Below are 17,250 nucleotides of genomic sequence, written 5' to 3' on the forward strand. Positions count from 1 at the left end.
CTAGGTAGACTATTTAACGGGTCAGCTACCAGAAACAGCAGATCATCCGCGAAACACTAATGCCTTCAGTTCCCCAGCAGGGGAGGCGACACCCTTAATGGAAACTAATTCACGGACTTTCTGGAGGAGGGTCTTCATAACTAGGATGAATAATGTCGGGGAGAGGGGACACCCCTGCCTCGTCCCATTAAAGATCTGGAAGGGCTGGGAGATAGAGTCGTTCACTAATAGCGAGGCAGTGGGCGTTGAGTAAAGGGACATAATCGCTGTTATAAAGGGGTCAGGAAAATGGAATTTCTTTAAAGACGCTACCATGAATTGCCAGTCTACACCGAGAAGGGCCAGAGTTTTGTTTGCGGAGTGTGCCTCGGAAATAGCCAATAGCAATTTAGCAGTGTTGGTGCATCCCTCCCGACCTGGTACGAAACCCACCTGTTCCTCTCCCACAAGATGCGGAAGAATCTTTTTGATCCGGTTGGACAAGAGCTTCGCCCACAGCTTTAAGTCTAAGTTCAAGAGAGATATCAGACGGAAGCTACCACATTCCGTGAGATCCTTCCCCTCCTTTGCTATTAAAGTGATATGGGCCGCCAGTGACTGGTTAGGAAGGGGTGTGCAATGGCAAAATATGAAACCAGGGGCATTGAATCCACTGTTCACAGAAGTACCAGCATCCGTATCAGTCTCAAGTCCCGTAGAGTACCTCGAGTGGATGAGCAGCATGGGGAGGAGTGGATTGGAGTTGAGAGTAGCTCCAGGTAGAGTCGTAGAGTCTGTGAAGTCAGGTGGGCACAGAGTCACGGACTATCGGCAAGTAAAGGCAAAGGGAGCAAGGGGGGGAGAGGGGGGGATGGATGAGTGGTGGGTATAGCAGAAACCAGTGTGGAAGTTCAGTACCTCAACACGGTGAGAATTAGGATGGGGATCGGCTGAGCTAGGGGTACGATGACTGTCACGTATATGCTCTTTGTGACCTGCAGTGTTCCCGATAAGGGAAGGTTGGAATCATATCGGAAAGCAGTCAAACAGACGCTGGCATCAATATTCAATGCCAGCGGTGAGTGCAAAGTGGATGAGGGAACAGGACAGAGATACTTAGCTCAGCAGTCGAGTGGGAGCGCTTTCATCGGCGTCTTCTTCGGGTTTTCCCTGCCGGGAATGAGCGACTTGCCTCCACTCCTCCATACGCGGAAGCTGTGGAAGCGGGCAGTGATCCGGCAAAGGCATCCACGAGGGCACCTCCACCGGCTGGATACCCAGAACTGACCAGGCTGCTTGCAGGTCCTCTGGAGTCTTGATCACGACGCGCTTCCCTCCTTTGAGAACCGAGATGCCGAAGGGGAAAAGCCATGCATAAGGTAGGTTCTTTGCTCTCAACTTCTCCAGCAACGGTTTCATAATGCGTCTTTTCATAAGGGTGGTAGGCGCTATGTCCTGGAACAGCGCTATCTCGTCATCTCCATAGCGGATCGGCCTCTTATCTCTGGTGGCTTGAAGGATGGCTGCTGTGTCCACAAAAGATAATAGTCCACATATCACATCCCTTGGTGGGTAAGAAGGCTTGGGCTTCGGCCGGAGGGCTCTGTGCATGCACTCAATAACAATGGAGGCAGCGCGTTCAGGGCCCAGGAGACCCTTGAATATCTCCTGCGCAACTTTAGGGAGTGAGTCATTCGCCCACGACTCTGGCAGACCTTTAAAGCGTATGTTTTTCCGTCTGCTTCGATTTTCTTGGTCCTCGATTAGGGTGAGAGCACTATTTAGATGGTTTTTAAGTACCTCAGTCTTGGACACCAGCGCTGGTGCGTGCGTTGAGATTTCAGTACAGGCCGTCTCCAGCGCTTCTGTGCGAAAGCCAATTGCCTGAACTTCTGTCTTGATCTCCGCTAGATCAGCCCTCACTGGCTTCAGGGCTTGCACGAGGGTCTTTTTCAGGAAAGACTTCAAGAAGGCCGGGGTCAGGGCAGAGGTCCCAGCTCCCTCAGAGTCGCTCTTCTGTTCCTCTTCATCTGAGTTCTGGCGCAAAGCAATCTCCGGCACCATCTTGCCTTCACTCATCGGGGAACGTTCTGCTTTCTTTGCAAAGTACTTGGACACGTCCGTCTGACTTTTTTGAGATTTAGGCACGTCAGGAGGATCACCGGGCTGGTATTTGCCAATTTTCCCCATCACCGGGCGTCTGACGTTGTAATAAAAGGTGCTATGGCAGCGCTAGGCAGGAGAGCTCTCACTCACGCAGCCATTCCAGTCCGCGGCCAGGTTCCGCCCCCTCACTTTACATTTTTCCCCTGCTTTTGGTCATATTATGGCTCACTGGCACTTTTTCCAAAATTGCAGAATGCTTAGTATATGGTGTTTTTTTGCCAAGAAATCTCAGCGTTTCTTTCCCCTAGGAATCTATGGAAGGGGGGGGGGGGGGGGAATGCTACAAAAAAACTCTACGTCAGCATCGCTACTACATTGCATCACTCATAGGCTCATGGGGCTGAGCCGAACTGCTTGTACAGCTTAGGGTGGACAGGAGATACACATTGTATCAGCATGAACATACAGTAAAGCAGTGATATCTATAGATTGCTGGTTTACTGTTACCACTTGCTAGGCTGAGCTCTCTGTGCAGGCCCAGCCAGGAAAAAGTAACTAGCTCTATTACAAAAAACACTCCCCCACATTCCTTTATGGTCATTTTATTTTCGTATTCCACGGAATCTGAAGTGGTCCTCTGCATTCACGTATATCAGAATTGAGAAAAAAAACACAAAAAAAGGGTCTAGTCATAGTTTGCATTTTTAACATGCTTTTTTAAAACAAAAGGGCTTGCTAAAACCTCATTTCATCTCACCTTTTAATAATTTATTTTGGGTCCATATTTTTAATCGATATACATTAAAAGTCAAGTTTTAGCTGCTACTAAGTTTTTTGGGAGCTGGACATCCCTCTTCTTTGATCAAGCTATATGGTAGGGGAGACGGCCCGCTCTGTCTGTGCTCCATCTGGATGTGCCGATGTCGTCTATCAACATTCAGTGAGCGGAGGTGCGTCTTTTTTCCTTGTTTGTTTATGCTAAAACCACACAATGGCACTAAGCCAAACCTGACATTTTTTATCGGGCTTTGTGGTCTAAATTTAGACGCACGCCTGTGCAACAATGTCTGTGACATTGCGCATCTAAAAAAAAAACAACAATGTCCGAACTCACTCGGAGAGTTTTAGAAAACCCTATAAAGGGGCGTGGCTTCTCAAAAAATGTAACCCGACATTTTCTCAAAACCTCTAGTTTTTTTGTCCAAAACCCGAGGAAAAAGCGGAGGAGTGGATTGTGAAAACCCAACTTCCAGAGGCTGGTGTAAAAACAGATAAAATGCTCAGGACTTTCCAAAGCATGGTTATTAGGGCCTATATGCATAAATAAGATAAACCCAAATTAAAAAGACTCGTTCACTTAACTCGCCTTTCATCCTGACATATCTTTCTGAGTTAAAGAGGTACTCCGGTGAAAAGCGTTTTTTGTTTTTTTAATCAACCGATGCCAGAAAGTTTAAGAGATTTGTAAATTACTTCTATTAAAAAAATCTTTATCATTCCAGTACTTATTAGTGGCTGTATGCTCCAGAGGAAATTCTTTTCTTTTTGGATTTCATTTCTGTCACGACCACAGTGCTCTCTGCTGACACATCTGTCCATGTCTGGAACTGTCCAAAGCAGGAGAAAATCCCCATAGCAAACATATGCTGCTCTGGACAGTTCCTATGACAAGCAATATTGGAAATAAAAATCAGGCAGAGCTCCTTATAGAGTAATATCGCCAATAAATTTCTGGCAGAATGTAGTGCAGTGTTCATTAGAGGTAACTCCTCATCTTGTTCTGTTGTGTATTACACACAAAGGCTGTTAGTGCCTTTGAGACAATGGTACTGCCTTCCCGGTGTCGGCGTGGAGATCTCTCGGCCGATGTTGCATCTTTGGAAAATCCGGGCTTCGGCACAACCAACAGAAGAAGATTTTTAGGATAGCAATAATGAGGGGTATTCATCAAAGGATTTAGACTGGTCTTTCCCATCTAAAATTATCTCTCAAAAAGTCGCAGTCTAAATACGTGCAATTTTTTTGCGACTTTTGCTTTAGAGGATTTTTAGTACATGATGGATTCTAGTCCATTTTAGATGGAAAAATGCATTGATGCTGAACTTATCAATAGCGACTTTTCGGCGAAAAGTTGCATCGGCCGAAGGTACGCTGAAATGTCAGACCATGCTGGAGCAGGTTTAATACAGTCTGATCCATAGATCCGTAAGTCCGTGCGCAGAATTTATCAAGAGCCGTGCGACTTTTGATAAATTTTGGCGCACAATAGACTGGCCTAACCCTCTGTAGGTTGGTCTATATTGATGCAGGAAATAGACAGCTTTGATAAATCTCCCCCAATGTCTTTATTATGCCAGTATACAACACGTTTCAAGGCTACAGTGCCTTTTCATCAGGTACATAGACTTTATAACAACACCATGTAATAGGCAGGTATTTATACCTGGTGTTTTTTGGTGCCAAGTAATTAGCCCCGGCCACTGGGCATATTTAAAATATCAAGTAAAAACTTCAGTTACAAAAAACAATATTTAAAAATTAACAATACTACTATAGGATGGGAAACTGGAGCGAAGTGATGGCTATCATAATATTTCAAAAGCCTGGAACTGTTTGTAGTTATATATCGCATCATGCTGTTCTCCGTGGCTGCCAACACAGAGTCAGCTCTTCTGCGCATGCGCCAAGTCAAGGAAATACTAATAATGACTAGTGATGAGCGGCATTGCCCATATTTGAATTAGCAATATTTCACGAATATATAGACGAATATTTGCGAATTTCGCATATTCGTTATATTCGCATATGCGAATAATTGCGTATTCGAGGAAGAAAACTGTGAGGGGGTGGGCAACTTTACTATTGGTTGCTAGGGATGTTGCTGAGAACCTTTGACAAGTGTATTTGCATCATTTTAGTTGGCCCACAAGTGGAAAGAAGGAATATGCAAATATTCACATTTGCAAATATGCGCATATGCGAATATTCGCATATGTGGAAAAAAGTGAATATTTGTAATTTAGAATATATTGCGAATATATTCGCAATATCCGCGAACTTGCGATATTCCCGATAAAAATTTGAAATGCGAATATTCGCGCCAACGCTAATGATAACTATTCTCAGTGCGGGCCAATGCGCTACGTATGCGCCAAGTCCGGGAATTACTAGTGATAGTAGGTCATGGAACTGTGTATAGACTGCAAGTGAATGCGAGTAGATGTGGTGTGCTGGATTGAATAGAGGAAAAATAGGAGTAAATGAGTTGGAATGAGCTGGTAATGACCAGTATTATGGATGGGGAAGTTCTCAAAAGATAGGGCATATCTGCAGGATAAGATTTTAATAGGTTGAAATGAGGAATAGGATTCTGGGAACAATATAATGATACTTATGAAGAAATAGGGGGCTGTTCCTATGGGTAATGGAAGCTTATAAATACATGGATGACATAGTGAATGAAACACATTAGATATTACCATAGATGAATAGAAAAAGTGTCTATTGATATGATCAAATGAAATACCAAATAAACAGATACATGTCCAGGGTCAGTAAAATTAGATATTCTGACCCAATAACCGTGTGTAAATAATTAGCCACAAAAGTGAAGGATGAATAAAGTGCAGTGCTGACAAGTAAATATATGTGTCTAAATGTCTAGACTTGGGTATATGGAGCCATAAATAAATGACCTGTGGCTTGTGGATATGATTAGAGATGAGCGAATCGAATCTGACGAAGTCGAATTTGTTCCGAATTTCATGAAAAGTTTGATTCCGACCGAATCTGAACTTCGACTCGATTTTAAATAACGAATTTGTTCATTAGCCACACCCCTGCGATCCTCCTGTATAATGTATAGATGCAAGTGGCACTTGCTGTTGTGGTAGACTTGGGGAATAAAGCCTTGTGGGGGTGTAGGGTAGTTGGGGTGTTGCTGTGAGGTATTATAAAGGGCGCTGTTAAGCCTTGTCACTTGTGATGCCAGGGTGAGGGTTAAAACTCTGTATTGATGCTGGGCCTATCGGCACCCTTCCCAAGAGCGATAGGTGAGTGTGAAATAAATAGATTGTCTACAGCAGTGCTGAACTTAAATCTTGCGGAATCTTTACTGAAGATATTCTGTATTTGCAATAACGGTAACAGTCCAGATAACAGAGTCTATTTAAACAGCACAGCAGTGATTGACAGATGCTTAGGACCGGAAAGTTCTCTTTAGCTTTAGAGGATTGTATTTGCATAGGGGTTTGATTAGGTCCGGAGATCTTGCGGAGATAGCAGGGAATTGTATGAACTATCCATCTCTAGCGCAGGCTTAGGCCGCAAGGCTTTGGCCTAGTAATTGTCTTGTAAGCTGCGGAGGTCCTACCTCATCCAGAATCTGCAACCCAAGAGAGAGACAAAATGGCTCAGCTCCCTTATATGGGCAGGGGCTGGCCGTTTTGGATTGGTCCAATCAGCTGTCACTCACCGTTATAGTGAATTGTGGGTGATCACATGTCCAAAACCACCAAAGGTCCTTTAGCAAAAACCATAGAGTTCTGCAACCCGGTCACATGACCCACAGGTCTTGCGACACAAACAAGGTAAGAATATTAAAGATACATCTTTACATTTATATTTACATTAATTATAGCTAACTGAGGGGTGACGAGGGGTTAATTAAGGTTCCATGCTGGGAGCTGTAGTACCTGCAGATTGCAGCAAGTGTCACCTGATGCGATCGTCCTGTATAATGTATAGATGCGGGCAGCTGGCCGCTCTTCTCTGGTCCCTCTGTAGTATGAGTATATGCCATATATATACCTATTATTCATATTTCCTGCAGAGAGCTGTGAGTGGCTGGAGCCATCGGCCAATCACAGCTCTCTGCGGGAAATATGAATAGGTGTATTTATACGGCAGTGCAGGGGTCCATAGAAGAGCGGCCACCCGCATCTATACATTATACAGGAGGATCGCAACGGGTGTCAGAAGTGACACTTGCGATCTGTCAATTAGTACAGGTACTATTACTCCCATCATTAAACAGTGTGTTCCATGCTGAGAGTAGTAGTACTACCTAAAATAATAATAAAAAAAAAAAGTGAAAAACACACACACTACATTTTTATTATTATCGGCTACATTTTTAGTGCCCACATAAATTGATCCCTGTTTAAAAATTAATTAAAATTTTGTAATAATAAAGAAAAATGTTGTTAAATACTATTTTTTCCATCACTACTGTATCTTTTTTAAATATTTTTCTTTAATGATACCCTACAAAATTTTATTCAAAAAGGTATCTCCATAACTTTTTGGGGATTTTCTCCATTATTGCCTCCTTAACGGACCATTCTGATAACGGATGCAAATTGATGCAAAGGGAGACCATTTAGTGGCATCCTTTTGCATCAGTTTATCATCCGTTAGTATCAGCCATCGGCAGACTCCCGCAGCCAGGACTACTACTCTCATCATGGAACAGACTTTTTTCCATGATGGGAGTAGTAGTTCCCCGGCTGCGGCAGTCTGCCCACGGCTGGGGGGGGCTACATTTTTTTTTACTACTACCCACATCATGGAACAGAGTCTGTTCCATGTTGGAGTTAGTAGTACAGGGGATAGGGATTGATCGCACTGGCTCTCCCCAATGCGATCAGCAGTTATGAAGCAGGGGAGGGAGCGGCATGCTCCGCTCCCCTGCAATGTATATACTACCATGTAAACTTTCATTTTTAAATCCCCCGCCGGGAGCCCTGAATGGCCGGCACCGAGGAGCCATTCAGGGCTCCCGGTGGGGTTTTTAAACTACTACTTGGTCCCCTAAATTTATGCCCCCATGCGTGTTTATAATAATTAATTGGCCCCAGTGTGTATATAATAATTAATTGACCCCAGTATGTTTATAATAATGAATTGGCCCCAGTGTGTGTATGATAATTAATTGGCCCCAGTGTTCTTATAGAAAATTCATTGATCCCAGTGTTTTTATAATAATTCATTGGCCCCAATGTATTTATAATAATTCATTTGCCCCAGTGTGCTTATAATAATTCGTTGGCCTGGTTGTGCTCATAATAATGCATTGGCCCCAGTGTGCTTATTCCCCCTCCCGCTGCCTGCTCCTCATCTTCTTGGAGCAAGGCAGCAGCGGGGCAGTGGCACCGGGAACCGGTGGCAGTGAATGAATGAAGCTGACATGTCCCGCATGTAGGCTTCATTCATTCATTTGCCTCCGCCAACATGTCCCCTGCATGCATTCCTTTGCATCAGTTTGCATCTGTTATTGGAATGGTCTGTTCAGGAGGCAATAACGGAGAAAATATGAACTTTAGCGATCCAAAAAAGTGATGGAGATACCTTTTTTAAAATTCTGTAGGGTATCATTATAAAAAAAATATTGAAAAAGATAATATTAAATTGTATTTAACGAAATTTATATTTATTATAACAAAATTTTAATTCATTTTTAAACAGGGATCAATTTATGTGGGCAGGCAGGGCATTAAAAATGTAGCCGACAATAATAAAAATGTAGTGTGTGTGTGTTTTTCACTTTTTCTTTTTTTTTAAACATTTTTTAGGTAGTACTACTACTCCCAGCATGGAACACACTGTTCCATGATAGGAGTAGTAGTACCTGTACTAATTGACAGATCGCCCGTGTCACTTCTGACATCTGTTGCGATCCTCCTGTGTAATGCGCTCTTCTATGGGCCCATCCACTGCCGTACATATACATCTATTCATATTTTCCGCAGAGAGCTGTGATTGGCCAAATGGTTCCAGCCAAACACAACTCTTTGTGAGAAATATGAATAGGTATACATAAAACAGTGCAGGGGTCCAAAGAAGAGCACAGGGGAAGAGCGGCCGGTCTCCTGCATCTATACATTATACAGGAGGATCACAGCGGGTGTCAGGAGTGACACTTGCTGCGATCTGTCAATTAATGCAGGTACTACAGCTCCCAGCATGGAGCAGAGTGTGCTCCATGTTGGGAGCAGTAGTACCTGCAGTTAAGGACAGATCACAGCGGGTGTCACTCCTGCCACACACACTGCGATCATCCTTCATCCCTGTGATGCAGAGCTGCTTTCTCCTGCACTCACATCCCTGCTCTGCACTCCGGCTGGCCACTCAGCATTCATATTTCCTGCTGAGAGCGGGGATTGGCTGCCACCATCTGGCAATTCCCCACTCTGGGCAGAAAATATGAATGAGTGATGTGAATTTCTATTTATATCACTGGCCGGCCCGGAGTATAGAGTATTTCTTTTTTTTTTTTTTTTAGGTAGTACTACTACTCCCAGCATGGTACAGACTGTTCCATGATGTGTGCTGTAGTACCTGTACTAAGACAGATCACAGCAGGTATCACTCCTGAGACCCGATGCAATTGTCCTATCTATTGCAGAGAGGGAGCAGCTTTCTCCTGTGCTCGCATCTCTGCACTGTACATTGGCCGGCCAGTGATGTGAATAGAATTCACATCACTTATTCATATTTCCCGCAGAGAGCTGTGATTGGCCAGATGGTTCCAGCCAATCACAACTCTCTGTGGAAAATATTAATAATAGGTTTATATATGGCATATACTCATACTACAGTGGGACCAGAGAAGAGTGGCAGGCCGTCCGCATTTATACATTATACAGGACTATCGCATTGGGTGTCAGAAGTGACACTCACTGCGATCTGTCTATTAATGCAGGTACTACAGCTCCCAGCATGGAGAAGAGTGTGCTCCATGTTGAGAGCAGTAGTACCTGCAGTTAAGGACACATCACAGCAGGTATCACTCCTGACACCCGATGCGATCGTCCTATCTAGGTGCGAGAAAGTCGCCCGCATGTATACATTATACAGGACGATCACAGCGGGTGTCAGGAGTGACACCCGGGGCAATCTGTCTATTAGCACAGGTACTACTACTCCCATCATGGAACAGTCTGTTCCATGCTGGGAGTAGTAGTGCTACCTAAAAAATTCAAAAAAAGCGAAACACACTCACTTTATTAAACACATTATTAAAATACATTACTAATAAAAATTCACCGACAATTTATTTGGATCGAATTGATTTATTTTTTTTAATTCGGAGAATCATCCGAATCAAATTTTTCAAAAAATGTACTCATCTCTAATGGCCACATATACCCAAGTCTAGACATTTAGACACATATATTTACATGTCAGCACTGCACTTTATTCATCTTTCACTTTTTTGGCCAATTATTTACACACGGTATTGGGTCAGAATATCTAATTTTACTGACCCTGGACATGTATGTGTTTATTTGGTATTTAATTTGATCATATCAATAGACCCTTTTTCTATCCATCTATGGTAATATCTACTATGTTTCATTCACTATGTCATCCATGTCTTTATAAGCTTCCATTACCCATAGGAACAGCCCCCTATTTCTTCATCAGTATCATTTTATTGTTCCTAGAATCCTATTCCTCATGATTACATGTTACTCTGACCTATCCGTTTCAATCTATTATAATCTTCTCCTGCAGATATGTCCTATCTTGGAGTTTTGAGAACTCCCCCATCCATGATACTGGCCATTACCAGTCAGTTTCCAACTCATTCACTCCTATTTTTCCTCTAATCAATCCAGCCAGTGCACCCTTCTACCCAGGGGCGTAGCTAGAAATCACAGGGCCCCGTTGCAAAAATTTGCCCAGGGCCCCCCTATCACCTGACGACCCGCTTCCCCAATCCCGGGTGACTCCTTACTCGGCTGCTCAAAGATATCAGTGACTACAACACTGATGAAACACAGTCAGGAGAATACACAACTATATAAGTCACTAACAGGCAGGGTCGGACAGACAAAACATATACCCAGGCATTTAAGAATAAGCAGCCCATGTTTCTACTGGGGGTCAAATTGCTGGGACCTCCACCTATCACCTTGGTTCCAGTTGCTCTCCAGCTGTTATAAAGCTATAACTCCCATCATGTCTGGAGAGCCTCAGGCTTTTTGGGAGTTGTAGTTTTGCAACAGCTGGAGAGACACAGATTAGGGTACTTCATCACCTATCATCACTGCAGAACTAACATGCGACTACAGCTCTGATGGGACAGTCAGGAGAAAACACAATGATATCAGTGACCTGAATGACGTCTTCTCTGTTGTCTTTTCTTTTCTTCTTCATCTGGTCCAGACGTCAGGACGTCTTCCAGCTCCATCTTCTAAGCAGAGTCTAATGCCCGGACATCATAGGTTCTCACTTTGTCAGTAGATCCTCATTCTCTGTATGAAGACAATAATCATTATTATTCTGCTAAATACTGTACCCCCTTAATATAATACTGCCACACACTTTATCCCCTGAATATAAAACTACCATCCACTGTACCCCTTGAATATAATACTGCCACCCACTGCACCCCCTGAATATAATACTGCCACCTACTGTACCCCCTGAATATATTACTGCCACCTACTGTACCTCCTGAATATAATTCTGCCACCTACTGTACACCATGAATATAATACTGCCACCTACTGTACCCCTTGAATATAATACTGCCACCCACTGTACCCCTTGAATATAATACTGCCACCGACTGTACCAGCTGAATATAATACTGCCACCTACTGAACCCCCTGAATATAATACAGCCACCCACTGAACCCTGAATATAATACTGCCCTCTACTGTACCCCCTGAATATAATACTGCCACACACTGTATCCCCTGAATATAATACTGCCACACACTGTATCCCCTGAATTTAATACTGCCACACACTGTATCCCCTGAATACAAAACTACCATCCACTGTACCTCCTGCATATAATAGTGCCATCCAATATACCCCCTGAATATAATACTGCAACCTACTGTTCCCCCTGAATATAAAATTGCCACCTCCTGTTCCCCCTGAATAAAATATTGCCACCTACTGTTACCCCTGAATATATTCCTGCCACACACTGAATATAATACTACCACACATCATACCCTCTGAATATAATACTGCCACACGGTGCCCATGAACGTAATACTGCCACCCACTGTACCCCTGAATATAATAATACTTCCACACACTGTGCCCATGAATATAAACCCTCAAAAATAACCATGCTATATGCTGTGCTCTCTGAATATAACCCTGCCACACACTACCTTCCAAATATAATAATCCCCCCATAATAATAATACTAATACTGTTACACACTGTTTCTTCTCAGTTTGGCTGAATCACTCCTGTCCTCCTCCAGAACCCTCTGTCCTCTTCTATACCCCTCTGTCCTCCTCCTGGCTCCTCTGTTCCAACCCCACTTTCCTCCCAGACCCATAAGTCCTCCTACATGCTCCTCTTCCCCCCTCCCTAGACCACTAAGTCCTCTCCAGGCTCCTCTGCCCCTCCCCAGACCCCATAATTCTGCTCTAGGCTCCCCTGCCAAACTCTCCAGACCCCAAAGTCAGACCCATACCCAATCACCTCCTGTCCCCCCACATTGATGAACAGTATATATATTTATGTATGATAGATGTGTATGAGACTCGTGTATGTATGGTAGATGTATGGTTATGATATTTGCGTGTATGATAGATGTATGTATGATAGATGTATGATACATATACACATATACACACATCTAGCTTACACACATCTATCAAACATACACACATCATACAAACACACGCCCGGTGCCTCCTCCACCCCCCACCCCCCACCGCCCCTCCCACACACACACATGCATAATACATACATATACACACACATACATAAACACATATCATACATGCACCTGCCGCCTCCAGATCTGCCCGCATAATACATTTCCACACATCATACATACATCCTTCTACCTTACACACATCTCCACACATCACACATACATCTTGCTTAAACACATCTATCATTCATACACACACCATTCATACACACATCATTCATGCATCATACATATAGTGCATACACACATATCATTCATACATCATATATACAGTACATACACACATCATTCATACATCTTAAATACAGTACATACACACACATAATTCATACATCATACATACAGTATATAGACACACATCATTCATACATCATACATACAGTACATACACACACATCATACACACGCCGCCTCCCCCCATATGCATAATACATACATACATCATACATACACATCATACATACACACATCATACATAAACACATCATATACACACCCACCACCTCCAGATCCCCCCGCATAATACATCTCCACACATCATGCATACATCCTTCTAGCTTACACACATCTCCACACATCATACATACATACATGTTGCTTACACACATCATTCATACACACACATCATACATACACCATACATACAGTACATACACACATCATACATACACCATACATACATACATACATACACATCATACATACACCATACATACATATATACATACACATCATACATACATCATACATACAGTACATATATACACATCATACATACACCATACATACAGTACATACACATATCATACATACACCATACATACAGTACATACACACACATCATTCATAGATCATATATACAGTACATACACACACATCATTCATACATCATATATACAGTACATACACACATCATACATACACCATACATACAGTACATACACACATCATACATACACCATACATACATTATATACACACACATCATACATACACCATACATACAGTACATACACGCACATCATTCCTACACCATACATACTGAACATACACACATCATACATACACCATACATACAGTACATACACACATCATACATACACCATACATACAGTACATACACACATCATACATACACCATACATACAGTACATACACACATCATACATACACCATACATACAGTACATACACACACACATCATTCATACATCATATATACAGTACATACACACATCATACATACACCATACATACAGTACATACATACACACATTATACATACACCATACATACAGTAAAGACACACATCATACATACACCATACATACAGTACATACACACACATCATTCAAACATCATATACACAGTACATACACACATCATTCATACATCATATACACAGTACATACATACACCATACATACAGTACATACACACATCATACATACACCATACATACAGTACATACACACATCATACATACACCATACATACAGTACATGCACACATCATACATACATACAGTACATACACACATCATTCATACATCATACATACAGTACATACACACATCATTCATACATCATATACACAGTACATACTCACATCATACATACACCATACATACAGTACATACACACATCATACATACACCATACATACAGTACATACACATTTCATTCATACACCATACATACAGTACATACACACACATCATACATACAACATACATACAGTACATACACACACATCATACATACACCATATATACAGTATATACACACATCATACATGCACCATACATACAGCACATACACACATCATTCATACATCATATACACAGTACATACACACACATCATACATACACCATACATACAGTACATACACACATCATACATACACCATACACACAGTACATACACACACATCATACATACACCATATATACAGTATATACACACATCATACTTGCACCATACATACAGTACATACACACACATCATTCAAACATCATATACACAGTACATACATACACACATCATACATACACCATACATACAGTACATACACACATCATACATACACCATACATACAGTATATACACACATCATACATACACCATACATACAGTACATACACACATCATACATACACCATACATACAGTACATACACACATCATACATACACCATACATACAGTATATACACACATCATACATACACCATACATACAGTACATACACACATCATACATACACTATACACACAGTACATACACACATCATACATACAGTGCATACACACATCATTCATACATCATACATACAGTACATACACACATCATTCATACACCATACATACAGTACATACACACATCATACATACACCATACATACAGTACATAAACACATCATACATACACCATACATACAGTACATACACACGTCTTTCATACATCATATATACAGTACATGCACAAATCATTTATACATCTTACATACAGTACATAACACACATCATCCATACATCATACATACAGTACATACACACACATCATTCATACATCATATATACAATACATACACACATAATACATACACCATACATACAGTACATACATACACCATACATACAGTACATACACACATCATTCATACACCATACATACAGTGTATACACACACATCATACATACACCATACATACAGTACATACACACATCATTCATACATCATATACACAGTACATACACACACATCATACATACACCATACATACAGTACATACACACACATCATACATACACCATACATACAGTACATACACACACATCATACATACACCATATATACAGTATATACACACATGATACATGCACCATACATACAGTACATACACACCATTCATACATGATATACACAGTACATACATACACACATCATACATACACCATACATACAGTACATACACACATCATACATACACCATACATACAGTATATACACACATCATACATGAACCATACATACACACACCATACATGCACCATACATACAGCACATACACACATCATTCATACATCATATACACAGTACATACACACACATCATACATACACCATACATACAGTACATACACACACATCATACATACACCATACATACAGTACATACACACACATCATACATACACCATATATACAGTATATACACACATCATACATGCACCATACATACAGTACATACACACATCATTCATACATCATATACACAGTACATACATACACACATCATACATACACCATACATACATTACATAAACACATCATACATACACCAAACATATAGTATATACACACATCATACATACACCATACATACAGTACATACACACATCATACATACAGTATATACACACATCATAAATGCACCATACAGACAGTACATACACACATCATTCATACATCATATACAGAGTACATACACGCACATCATACATACTCCATACATACAGTACATACACACACATCATACATGCAGTACATACAGTATATACACACATAATACATGCACCATACATACAGTACATACACACACATCATTCATACATCATATACACAGTACATACATACACCATACATACATCATACATACAGTACCTACACACACATCATACATACAGTACATACACACACGTCATACATACACCATACATACAGTACATACACACACATCATACATACATTACATACACACACATCATACATGCATTATACATACAGTACATGCACACACCATTCATACATCATATACACAGTACATACATACACATCATACATACACCATACATACAGTACATACACACATATCATACATGCACCATACACACAGTACATACACACATCATTCATACATCTTATACACAGTACATACATACACCATACATACATCATACATACAGTACATACACACACATCATACATACACACTCTGCCTCCGGACCCGAAATTAACATACAGCTCCAGGCTTATGAAATATTATGATATAACCGTCACTTCGCTCCAGTTTCCCATCTTGTAGTAGTATTGTTAATTTTTAAACATTTTTTTTGTAACTGAAGTTTTTACTGTATATGTTGTGTACGCTCAGTGGGTGGGGCTGATTACTTGGCGCCAAAAACAGCAGGTATAAATACCTGCCTATTACATGTTGTTGTTATGAAGCCTATGTACCTGATGAAGAGGCACTGTAGCGTTGAAGCACGTTGTATTCTGTCATAATAAAGACATTATTGCTATCCTAAAAATCTTCCTCTGTTGGTTGCGCCAAAGCCAGCATTTCCACTTTTTTCAAGCCCATTGAGTTTCTAAAATGGACAGAGGTGTCAGCAGAGAGCACTTTGGTTGTGACAGAAAATAAATCTCAAAAGAAAAGAATTTCCTCTGTAGTATACAGCTGCTAATA

This window comes from Hyla sarda, chromosome 9, assembly GCF_029499605.1.
Source record: "Hyla sarda isolate aHylSar1 chromosome 9, aHylSar1.hap1, whole genome shotgun sequence".
Lineage (NCBI taxonomy): Eukaryota > Metazoa > Chordata > Amphibia > Anura > Hylidae > Hyla > Hyla sarda.